Raw genomic sequence first — 12,976 nt, 5'->3', positions numbered from 1 at the left:
AGCCAGCAGTGTCTGTATGTAACAATGATCACATTGACCCATTTATATTAAACCTATTCAGGCAGAACAGATACAAAGGTAGCATATATTCTCTTATCCTGGCTATAGCACTAACATCTTGACCCGTACATCTGCAACATGTACAAGCTCACTTCCATCTTTAATACATCCACCTCAATGCCTGTGTGAACTGACTCTATAGTAGCAGCACTTATTAATAAAAGCAGCATTTAAATGCACTTGGAAAAGTCTAAACAATCTGAATTCTCTGCACAGCATCAATAAACTGTTTTTTTAGGCAATGCAATACTGAACATAACAAACATAACAAAGTCTGTCCCGTGCTTCAAGGAAAGAAAAACATGTATGCACTCCATGATAAGTGCAGTTACGCTGTACAACAACGTGTGTCTTTGCCCACGCCTTTGAATGTTTATATTTGTCCCCTTCAGCTGTTTGGATCTCCACAAACCCTAACTGGTCGTTCCCAGCTGAGGCAGGAGCGTGACGCCTGCGCTTGCCTTCCCCTCTCTCGCTCTAAGTCATACTTAGCAGGACAGGAAATGCTGCCAACCCCAGGTGTCAAGCATCCACTCGGCACTGTGTCAGCAGACACAGGAGAATGTGAGAAGAAAGATGAAGTGCAAGCAGACAAGAGTGAAGGATTTAAGAGATGGGATTTAGGACTCTTAAAAATGTATGTGAGAATAGCACAAACGAGGAAGTAGGCCTGAAAGTGGACTCAAAAACAGGGAGCAAAGGAAGAGTAGTGTTTGTAAAAGAAAAAGCATAACGAGAAGAGTAGCAGCCTCCAAAAGGTAACAAATACACACGTGGCCTTTGAGAGGTAACAGCTTACTGAATGCTTTGCATTATGCACTAAAGAAGCTCCAGAAGACTTTCTACGCAGACATTTTATGTCTGACTGAGTCGCGTCCACTGAGCCCTCCACAGGTACTGGTACGTGTCTGTGGGTTTCCAGTAAAATGGGCACCAGCAGGCTACGCTAAAAAATAATCTGATGATTGTTTGGAAAATAAGACAATCTTTAAAATTCGGATACAAAAGCAGTTGAGCTTTGTACTTGTAGCCACGTTTGTATGCATTAGGGAGACAACTTTTTCCTGAAAAACTGAAGAAAGAAAATTTGGAATTCACTCTGTGCCACTTGTTTTGTTTCTTTCAAGTCTCACAGGGTCCCAGCATCATTTAGTTTGCAACTGAAGAGGCCAGAAAAGAGATATATCTTGAGGAAATATGTTTTGGCAGGGAGATTAATATTGGAGCCACAACTGGATAGATAGATTGAAGTGCAACATCAGAAGCCAAAGTTAAAAAATGGAAAAGAAGACATGCATTGCCTCATTGGACAAGACGAAAGGGAAAGGCATACAAGAGGATAAGAAGGGAACTCACTGCATTAAACTCAGTAGATGACGGGAAATTCTAGAGAGCTGTGTGTATAAGGTCAGCTGATAGAGAGCTACATCATTTGATGATGAGTGTTGAGCAATGAGCAGGTAGCCAGAGAGCAGCAGAGAGATTCATCCACTCTTACAGCTGCCCTGTGACTGATGGAAATGCAGTATCCAGGTACATGCACACATCATCATCATCATCATCATACAACATGACCTGCACTTTGCTTCCTGACGTTTCTTTTTTCCTTTTTTTCCTACCCCCCCATAAACGGAACAACAGAATGAGACAATCCCATACAGATAAAACATTTTTAATGCTTCCATGTCTGCAGCTCTTATTTATCCGCACACTGACAGACACAGTGTGTAACAGAGATGTCTGGAGCCTCTCTGTCTTATGACTAAATCACATTGCGAATGGGACAGGTTGTGTCCTGCAGCTTTGATCACCCCTCAAGGATTGACAGAGTGACTGATGAGCCTGAGTCAGTCCCACTGCCAATTCATCTCCCTGCAGGGGGAGGACGGGAGAGACAGGAAGCAGGCAAAGAAGCTGATAGAGAGGGATTGCATAGATGCAATGATGAATCCAGAGTGAGTGTGTAAGCACTTTATAGCTTTCCCATGTAGGTATCAGGAACGATGTAGGTGGCCTGGAGCAGACATTTTTTAATGACATGCTTCATGGCTCCAATTTTAATGTGTCCCTCTTATTAAGATATTGCCATGTTTGCCTCCTCCAACCTATTTTATGCAATGAGAGAGAGGGAGAAAGATGAGAGAGAAGGCATGGGAAGTGCACACCATAACACTGCAATGTGTCACACAGCGAGGGGTGGTGATGTATTTGGCGCCTTGCAGTCTCCTCAGCACCTGGCCGCTGCTTGTCCTCTAAGCGTCTAGGGGACCAAAAGTCTCTCTGAGCTCCACAGGTGCTCCTGAGGGGAAACACACCAGGCTCTGCATTACCACACCATATGTCTGCGACCGGGATCACTAGTCTGTTCTCTAGACCTGCATGTTTATACTGTGTGGCTGTTTTTCTCATTACAAAGGATCATTCTTAAGCCAAGTTTCACCTTCATCATTTTGTTTTGTGCAATATCACCAAATAGATGTAAAGATGAATTACAGAGACAAGAAATCCAGTCGATTTGGCCAAGAATAGCCTATTATAGAATTTCTGGAATGGCAATTCAGTTCAACACTATGTGAGCATAAATCAGAGTGTTATGAATACCTATTAAAACGCCACACAGTAGTAGTCCCAGATGGTAAGCAACTACACACAGCACAGTGCATGTGTGTGTCTTTCATAGAGGACGTGTCCGTATTTGTTGTGGGTGTTGCTAACGGAGTTAAAGCATTCTGTGCATGACACAGATGAAAGAAGGGGCCGGTACACGATGACAGAATGTGCACACTCAATAAGGGCTGACTTAAAGTGTCAGGATCGGTCCCATCCCTCATCACTCACAGCCTACTTTCTCGGCGCCGCTTTCCGCAAAATGCCAGGTCTCTTCTTCCACACCTGAATGCTTAGCTTTAATGCATATTAATTTACCGCCTGGCATGGACACAAAGGCAGCGATTGAGAGCTAAACTGTTAAAAATAAGAGGGAGGTTTGCATGGAAAGCCCTAACCTGTGTAAAACAGGCTGAAGCTGATAAGACATTTTAAATGTTGATGGGGTTACTTCCACTTGTTTTGTGTTGCTTATCAATCATTCAACCAAGTGATGTGTCTAAAAACAGCAAACAGAGATTACACTTAAATGACTAAACTGTGAAAAGCTGATGACATCCATCATTAGCTATAATTTTTGGACACCCTTCATTAATCTTTCAGGCCTATAGTTTGTTTACTTCCCTTAATATCTCAAGTGGATAAACTAAGGTCACAAACCCCAGAAATACATTATTTTATTTTACTTTATATGGTGGCTTCACCAGACAATGAATGCGTTTAAAATATGAAGTTTACTGTGCACCTCTAACCATAATTAGCATGGGGCTGAAGTTTGTTTCAAATAATCACCAACTGATGCAATCTGACCAGACTCTGAGTGCAAGAATGAGAAAGCTGGAGACATCTAAAAAAAGAACTGATCACACCTGCGGCTCGAGTGTTTGGACAGGCCCGAATCCACAGTCAGGATAAGTCAGTCTGGACAATAACTCATTATAGGAATTAGCTGGTTGGTAGTGATGCCAGGAAGAAAAACAGTGCAGCTGAAGCAAAATTAAACTGTACTATATTACAATGATGTACTGAGAGGTGACTGTCCTAACAAACAGGAAGCTACAGCATGATAAAAATAAACGGATCATTTTGGTCTTGATAAAATACATGAGCAGAATTTAAATAGTTGAAATTCCAGGTTTGAAACCACTGTTTCTAAAAACGTTAGGTCCTTGTGGAAAACAGACAAATGAAAGGTTTAGCACTGAATAGTAAATATCACTGTTGGTGAGCGTGATGAAAAAGCGTGAAAGCTAATTTCAGCTAATAACACATAGCTATAAAATAAATATTTATTTTATAGCTGAGATGACAGACAATGCATGTGTTCTTTTACATGGAGACGAGCTGCATCGACAGCAGTAACAGTAGCGTCCTGACACAGAGAGAGGAAACATTACTCGTGTTTGTTATATTTTCTCCGTCAAAATCAATTATGATGTGGAACAGCTGAACACCATCAGCAGCTTTGGCCACTGAAAATAATTCATTTAATTTGTAATCCATACTTTTCTGTCACTTCATTGTTATTTTTGTCAAAATAGATCAAATTCTAAGGAAAGCAGGATGACATATATTGCAGATGACATTCATTTCCTTAGGGAAAAACATTTTTAGAAGTTATTACACAAGCCAAAAAGTGAGAAAGCATTTGAAATGTTTTCTTCATTTTTGTCTGAAGATAACAACAATTTACACCAGACAACTGGTGAGTGATTGCATTAGACATTAACAGTAATGAAATCCAGCAATTTGTTTTCTTCTGTTTCTCTTGTATTTAAGGGTTAGCAAATCCAAATGCACTGAAACAAAAAGTCAATATTTAGCATCACAAATCAGGATTGTGGGACAAAAAGACAAAATAATCATGGAAATAAAACAAAAACCCAAATAGAGACTCATTTTTAATCCTGTAGTTCTAAGAAGTACGTAGCAATATTTAAATGAATGAATTAGCCAAGTTGTTGATACGAGTCAGGGCTGTAAGCAAGATATCAAAATAGGATTCAAGCCGAGTAGCCAGCTTGCTTCTGCCAAACACAAGTAGGAACAAGAACACAGACTTACTAGAATTATTTCAAAGCCCATCCTCAGTCTTTTCAACTTTAAAAACAAGACAACCTGAAAAACATTTGACTAACACCAAATCATTTTACAGTCGAGCACTGTCCTCTTTGAAAGGCTAAATCATTTGTGCCGGTTTCAACAAACTACACAGATGGGCAGAATTTGTTATTTAGGGCTGCAGCCACTATTTGAGAGAACACAGCTTAGCCATAAACCTGCAATTATAAACAACCAGCATCACAGTCTGTCAGCGTCAGGCAAAAAAAACAATACAGATACGGTGATTGGATGATCCTCCACAAATGGAAATACTTTCAACTTATTAAGAGTATAAACAACACAAATGTAATTGGCTCAAAGAACTCGATAATACCACGGACAGATGTTTTATGTAGCCTTTATTTCCCTGCAGTACGCAGCAAGAAATGATAAATGTTTGGATGTTTATATGCCAGCTTTATGTGATAAGAACTACTGCGGGAAATTGCATCCCAAGGTACTTGATCTTTAGTGAAGTAATTAAAGCTAAACTGTGGAGATAAATGATCATAAAAAGTACAAACTGGTAAGTAGAAAATCTCTGGACTAATTATGAGCTCTTTTTTTGTTTATGGCATCGGGAACGCACATGATCCAACTCCCTTAAAGAAACACACAAAAGGTGCTCTTAACTTCTCTTGTGTTTAAACAGATAGATATGAAAAGATGAATACTTTCAATCTGGTGTGAGATAGTTGGTAAAATCATTTCCAGCGTAAAACATGACAACATGTTGTGGTATGTCACACCTGAACAAATAAGCAAATCTACAAACTTTAGTATCCCTACAGGAAAATGTGTTTCTTTAAACACCTCAAACAGCTTTCTTTATTAGTAGCTGTGGGCAGCTGTTGTCCAGTCTGTATGCTGAAGTGTCTTTGGGCAGATACTGAATCCCAATTTGTCCCTGACACATCTATCAGAGTGTGAGCGTGTGCATGATTGTCAGACAGCACTTAAGGCATAGAATAAAACTGTGTGTGTGTGTGTGTGTGTGTGTGTGTGTGTGTGTGTGTGTGTGTGTGTGTGTGTGTGTGTGTGTGTGTGTGTCTGTCTAGTAAAAAGGACTTTGAGTGCACAGAGTTGAAAAGCGCCATACAACAGCCCAAGTACAAGTCCATTTACCATCTATTATCCCACAGATAAGACAAAAGGTAATTGTTTTAAGTTCAGAACAACACACTCGACACACTTTTAAGCCATAACGTCTTCTTTTGCTCCTAATTACTGTTTGCTTAAAGAGGTGTTAATAACAGGACTGATGAGACACTTTTGGACAAACGTCACAGCTACTGAGAGATGCCAACCCTCACTCTATACAGTATGTTTGGTTTATAGCTCATTTAGCTATCATAAAATAGACATCTGTACATCAATCATCTAAAATCTGTTCTATCATAGAAGATCAGCTTATGACATGCGCTACTGCTTTTGACATCCAATAGGCGCAGAAGCCAACAGATGCTACCCTAACAGAGGCTGGAAAATAAAGTGCGACTGACTTATCTTCAGCACTACCCCCACTGCCATCTCACTGCAATGCAATGCATCTCACCATGTGGCCATTAAGCTTGCAAAGGTATGGGAAGGAGGTGATTCATATTGTGATTAAACGGTGCCCTCCATGACTCTTCCAGAAGGGTAGAGCGAACCAGAGAGGGGTAGCCGCTGTAGCCCCTCAGAGCTGTGAACATCCCCCTAGCCATGCAGAGCTGCCTGCCTGCCTACGGCTGCAGCTAAATTACCCCCCCACCCCCACCCCACCCACAAGCATCCCCATCACGCTGAGATTATATTACTCTCCAGCGTCCCAGCACACAGAGAGTCATGTGAACACCGGCCACAAGCTTCTGCGGCTGGCAATGCCCTTCCTGTCCCTTCAGCAATCAGTCCAGTTAATGCCATCCGTCTCTGCCCAGCTGCCCAATCACTCTCTCTCACTTTCCCCATCTCTTTATCTCCACTATTCTAAACTCATTCTCACCCCTTCTGTAGCTTGACTCTTACCCTCCCACCTCAAACTGTTTCCTCTCCAACTATGGCTACTGTCATCCTGAGAGCAGAGATGGGTGAAGAGGGTAACCCCAAATGGGGATCAATAAAAAGATGAGGTTGAAGGCTCCTATTATGGGCAGAGAGGTTGAGGAGGATAGGGTTGAAGAAATGCCACTGCTGCCACATCAGGTCAGATCACAGGTTTGATTTCCCAGTATGTCTCCTCCACTGGTAGAGTGCTGTCAGCAGCTTGACAGGAGGCAAGGATATACACTTCAGTGATGGTTCATAGGCACGAGGATAAAGTGCTCTGGCTTGCTGAAAAACACTCTCCTCACTAACCATGCGGCAGGCTGACGTTGCAAGGCCAATCCAGCACATAGATCATCAGTTCTTACTTGGCCATGTATGAGAGTGTTAGTCGTTGTGCCTGAAATAGACTGACATGCGTCAATGAGGGCAATGGAGTCATTAGCTATTCCTTTTGAACACCAAGCTCACACTGACAGAGCAATACACTGGAGCAAGCACAGATTTCCAAAGGCAGCTTATGCAAATTGCATAAACAGGTTGTGCACGTCCCAGGTTCAAATGCAAAAGAGGGAACAGATAAGGAAAGAAGGCAAGACAAGAGAAAATAGAGAGATTTGGTTTGAAGCAGAAAACAGCCACAGCTCTGCAGCTTGGAGCCTTTGTGCGGACATGACCATAAAGCATGCTGCAAACTCTCCTCCCACCCATCTATGCAGCACGTAACATCTTCACTCCTCCGTGTGCACACCTTAAGGTCACACTGACCTCTAGTGGTGTCAACAGGAAACCAGGACTTCTGTTAAAAGGCCAAAAATGAGAGATAATTTGTTCTCCATGTAATTTTATCGCAAAATAGATTTTAAGTCAGTAACGCCTGGGGTAGAACCTTTAAGGTGATGTGGATAAATGTCCACTGGGAACAGCTTGTTTCAAACACCATGTGTACTGCAGCCTCTCTGCCTCCCAATGATGCACTGGTGTACAATCACTCTTCTTCTCTCACTTGCTCACTCAATTTCCCGCTCATCTCCCCTCCCGCCTTGTTATCTCCATCTCCTGCCTTAGATATACTCCTAGAAATTTTTCAATTTCAGCAGCATTGATTTTGCGGGTTACACCTACCACAAAATGCTGACCTAACTCAGAGCTACTCTATTCAATGGCAGATCAAAGTTTGAGGTCCCGTCGGTGATGCTTAATGAACTTGGAGGTTTGGCGTTGAGTGAATTTCTGGACATTTTTAAACAACAACCTAATAGCCTCAAGCGTCGGCTGAGTTGATTTTAGTGTACGACGACGGGGGGGATCTCTCTTCTGAAAGCTGTTTTACTTTAACAGTTAAACCAATGCAATGCTACTACTTACATCATATACACTATAGAACTATGTTGACATTATTCTTGTGAATGCAGTGCACCAAAAACCATTAGTTATGTAGGAAAAATCAATTCATGTTATATCACCTGACATTCACTAGATGGCGCACATGGCAAAGAAACATGTTCACCAGTGGCACTGTACATCATGATCAGCCCTACTACTGTCAAAGGTATGTGTGCATAATTCTATTCGTACATGAGTGCTGCACAGAGGCAGAGTAATTATGGTTTGTACTGCTGTGTAACTATGATCGCCTCTAGTTAAACAGACCTGCATCTTCAGGATCCCTCTGTAATTTCAATAAGACTGTTATTTATTTACCTATGGGTGGAGTCTTACAGAAACATAACCTTTAGGGCCTGTAATTATAAGGTTTCTGGTCCATCTCCTTTTCCACTGTCAGCCTGTATAAAGCTCATAACATCAGTATAAATTTGTCAGAAATCTGGGGTTCAAAGTCCTTGCTTTAAAGTACCCAAAGCCAAACAAATCCTCATGCATTTCATATTTTCCGCTACAGCATGATATGGGTTTGACAGGTGTGTAGTGAATTTAACATGAATGTCAGGAGAAGCTGAGGCACACACAGAACCTGCATCTGTGGAGTCATGGCTGACAAACCTCGCTAAGTGACAGTCACACATAAAAACAGAGCAGAAGAGAAAGCTTCATAAGCATCACAGAGAGCTCTACACCAACCACTAAAAGATAACTTAGCTAGGACTCTATGACTTTACATGCTATTCAGGTCCTCAAGGGAGGTCATAAAAAGTTGTGGTTAAAGGGAACACAACTGGCATTCATCAGCAAGAGAAAGCTTTGAAAAGCAGTGTGAACGATGCAAACCATATTAAAATAGCAAGTTTTGGCAATTTCTTTTTAATTTAATGTATTATTGCATTCATCCACAAGCACAGACAGTGGGGGAAAAAACCTTAAAAGAAAAATCTCCACTTTTAGGTCTTTAATGTCCTGCTAAATAGCTGTAAACACCCTAAGCAATTGAACTCAAAGCTGCAGAGGCACTCTGAAGGGCAAATCATTGCTGTTGCTGTGGAACAGAAAGCTAATCAGTCATTTGATAAGACTAAAATTAGCTGGAGAAGTTACAGGAGATTAATACCTGCTCATCTGTGTCCATTCTGAGAGCTCATTAGGCACACTTGAAGATATGAACTTATACACGCATACTATATTATATCATCAGCATCATCCAATGTTGTGGTAAGAGAGCCACTATAATGGTTTTTTCCTAAAAGCAGGTAAGTATAAATACAGGAAAATTACATGTTTTAAAAAGTGAATAAAATCTGTGACCCACTCTGATGTTTATATCAATAAACCCACCACAGATTAAAACAGTAGGGTGGCTTATTCAGCAAACTTTGATATTATGTAGCTATAATCTACAAGGAAGCTTTTTAAGGAAGCTCACAAACCTAAGAAAATGCAAAAAGTGGGAAACCAAACCAACAAATGTTAAAAGCTTTTTCACTCAGGGTCAACATGTTCAACATGTATAAGCACCTAGACAGTAAAAGCATTCTTGTCAGTGGATCGACGGACCGTCAACAACTGCTTTTGACAAGTACCAGCTAATTTCAAGGACAGTGAGTGACCAAACTCAATACAGTGTCACACAAAACATGCACTCCTATACGTGGTTTTATCTTCTACAGCAACATTCAAGTAAAGCATCATGCATTCAGGTCTATAAGTATGGTAAATGGCCTAGTTGTATAGCGCTTTACTAGTCCCTATTACAAAGTCATCCACCCATTCGCGCAAGCACATTACACACATATATAAGTATATGGATAGTGACACATTTTTGCCTCTATTACACAGTCCTGAATTAAACAGATATAAGATTGGATAATGATTCCATGTGCTGAATTTGGATTTGGCAGCTGTTCACTGAAACTCCTCATCCGAGATTCAGAAGCCTGTGCAAGTAAAAGTAAATAAGAGAAATACCAAAAACTTTGTGCATTTTTTTTTAAAAAAAAAAAGAAATACACTGGACAACTCAACAACCAACAGCTAAAGCAAACGATCACGCAAATATTTGTTTGGTTGAGAAAACCCCATCAGAACATCTAGGTGAAGAACAATCTCGAGGGGAAAGGTGTGTTGTCAAAGTTTACAGTTTAGAGACCCTTAGATGTATAGGGATAATGACCCAATGATATTATTCAGTGGCCAAGTCAGCCAGCCGATCTCCTCCCGACAGAGCACGCCTTTCAGTTATTAAATACAAAACTGAAGACTGAGAAGATCCGGGAGACTGAAAGATCCACAAACAAACAGCAACTAAAGGTCTGGCAAAGCATCTCAACAGAGTTGAGTTCATCTAGACTTCAGGAAGTCACTGACGGCCAAAGAGTTTCCATCCAAGTAACAAAACAGCCTTTCTATTTAAACCTTTCAGTTTGCTCCCATAATCAAAATCACTATGCATAAAAATGGCTGTAAGTCCTAAAGATTCAATGAAATCATTTTCTTAAACCTCAATTGTTTAATTTAAAATCCTCTACAATAGTATAGAGACAAAAAAGAAGAAGAAGAAGAAGAAGAAGTCATTTTGCACCCAGCTGTACATAAAGTTTTATTAAACGCCCGCATCCCCTTTGAATCCACTGACTCTCCCCAAAAATAAGGGCGTTGTGTTGTGGTCGGCTAACACAGCCATCAAAAGCTGAGGCTGGGGAGTCCTGCTGTGAAGCAAAACCTTGATGTTTTTACAGCAACAACATAACTGGGGCTGTGAAAAGCTGTGCCCTTTTCCCTCTCCTTCAACCTCCACTCTCTTGATCCTCCCTCTCCCTCACATCTCCTTTCCTAACTCGGAGTTTACTGTGCACTGAGTCGTGTCATCTGAACCCATTCAATGGTTTTGTTTTTGTTATTTTTTTTATTTGGGTCAACCTGCTGCCAAAGTGTATCCTTAACTATGTCCAAGACCAAGAAGCTCACAAGAAAGTCAAATGGAAAATGTTAAAAATTTTTTAAAGAAACACAAATGTTTTTGTGGATGTGAATAAACAGAATTTAGTTATAGAATAGTTAGAAGGCACAGTAGTTGCCTTAAATCATCAGGTTTAACTAGATTTTCATACTTTCACGTTTTTGCAGACTCTGATAAAGCTGATAAAATTTAAACAACAGTCAAGCTAAAGTGATGAAGGTAGAAGACAATTTTATCAAAGCCTGAAAAGTTTGACACTAAAGCAATGCTTAGATCAGGATTAGAATCAGGTGTGACCAGTCATTGAACCTCATTTTAATCCTCATTTAACCTCATTCAGTCTAATCTCAGTTTGGAAATGTGTGGCCAAATTTGTTCTGCGCTTCAGGCTAAACAGAGGAATAAAAACAGCTTTGTTAAAAGCTTCAAGAAGTCAACAGCACTATTACACCAACTAGTATAAATATATACGCAATCTAAGCTACATTATTTAGAGTGCTCACTCTCAAAAGCAGTTTCTGTAAAGCACAGACCCATCATAGGTTAAAAGAGGATTCTGTTTATTACACCAATTGACAAAGGGAGCCAGCTTAAAGTGAAGAAATTCAGGCAGAGTTTAAAACAGACCATTAACTCGTGTCCTTGTTGGACTCCACTGGAGGAGAAAACGGTGAGTAGAATTTAAAAAGCAAAGTGAATAAGCATGACAAAAAAAGGCTGCTTGTGAAAGCATCTAGTCTGCCTCACAGGGATTTATAGTGACAACCTTGAGGTATTAGTTTTCCTTTTTCCCCTTCAGAAAGGCCTGAGCAGACCAAACTGTTTCCATGGACGACCTCCTTCAAACTCCAACACAGAACCTTATGTGGCCACCACTGAAATTAAACTGAACAGCTTCTACAGTAGAAGCCATTCTCTTTAATGTGGATCGATACAGTGTCTGGTCTTCATATCTTAGGAATACCACAAAAAAAAATTACACATTTTTCACATCTGACACTTTAAAACAACACATCTGGATGGTGGCTACAGTTACGCCACCGCATCCAGAACCAAGTGTGCCTGTCCTAAGACAGTCCACCACCATCAGTGAGTAGGTGAACCAGTACAGTTTTTTGGAGCAAAGGACTCTGGGAACTCACCACTGCTAAAACTTGACGCGATCCTTTATTTTGGGGAACAGTGACCCCTGGAAATAAAGATCCGCTGTCTGATTTCACACATCTCGCAGTCCATTTACACGGCTGATCTGCAGTGTTTACCAGTTCATTTTAGCACACTTCTTTCAGTTTCAGTATTTGAGAATCTAAGAGGTTACCAGCTCATCAGAGGTCAGGAAGGTTATCAGAGGTTACCCAGCATTTTCTCATCTTTGTGATTAGGCGTTTCCAGTGTCCCCGAGCTCGAGAAATCAGGACATAATCACATTATTGGCTGATGAATCTTACCAGTTAACACTTGTTGACAACCATGTTTGCGTCATGACAACATAATAGCATCATGACAACCATGATGCTATTATGCTATGATGGGGCGATCGTGGCTCAAGAGTTGGGAGTTCGCCTTGTAATTGGAAGGTTGCCGGTTCGAGCCCCGGCTTGGACAGTCTCGGTCGTTGTGTCCTTGGGCAAGACACTTCACCCGTTGCCTACTGGTGGTGGTCAGAGGGCCCGGTGGCGCCAGTGTCCGGCAGCCTCACCTCTGTCAGTGCGCCCCAGGGTGGCTGTGGCTACAATGTAGCTTGCCATCACCAGTGTGTGAATGTGTGTGTGAATGGGTGAATGACTGGATATGTAAAGCGCTTTGGGGTCCTTAGGGACTAGTAAAGCG

General features: G+C 41.1%; 1 protein-coding gene across 5 annotated transcripts in view; it reads right to left on the bottom strand.

Annotated features, from left to right (window-relative positions):
• Nucleotides 1-12,976, bottom strand: part of tspan9a (tetraspanin 9a) — a 176,660-nt gene that overhangs the window by 138,834 nt on the left and 24,850 nt on the right. The window contains exon 1 of one of the 5 annotated variants that reach the window (XM_039614852.1): nucleotides 2,226-2,340. The exons of 3 other annotated variants lie outside the window; for them this stretch is intronic. The gene's annotated coding sequence lies outside the window, so the exon portion shown is untranslated. Of the gene's footprint in view, nucleotides 1-2,225; nucleotides 2,341-12,976 lie in introns of those variants that run through there. One more of the 5 variants, XM_039614854.1, reaches the window with a different exon arrangement.

Source organism: Oreochromis aureus, linkage group 7 (genome assembly GCF_013358895.1).
Source record: "Oreochromis aureus strain Israel breed Guangdong linkage group 7, ZZ_aureus, whole genome shotgun sequence".
In the NCBI taxonomy this organism is placed as follows: Eukaryota; Metazoa; Chordata; class Actinopteri; order Cichliformes; family Cichlidae; genus Oreochromis; species Oreochromis aureus.
This window is presented reverse-complemented; position numbering and strand designations above follow the sequence as displayed.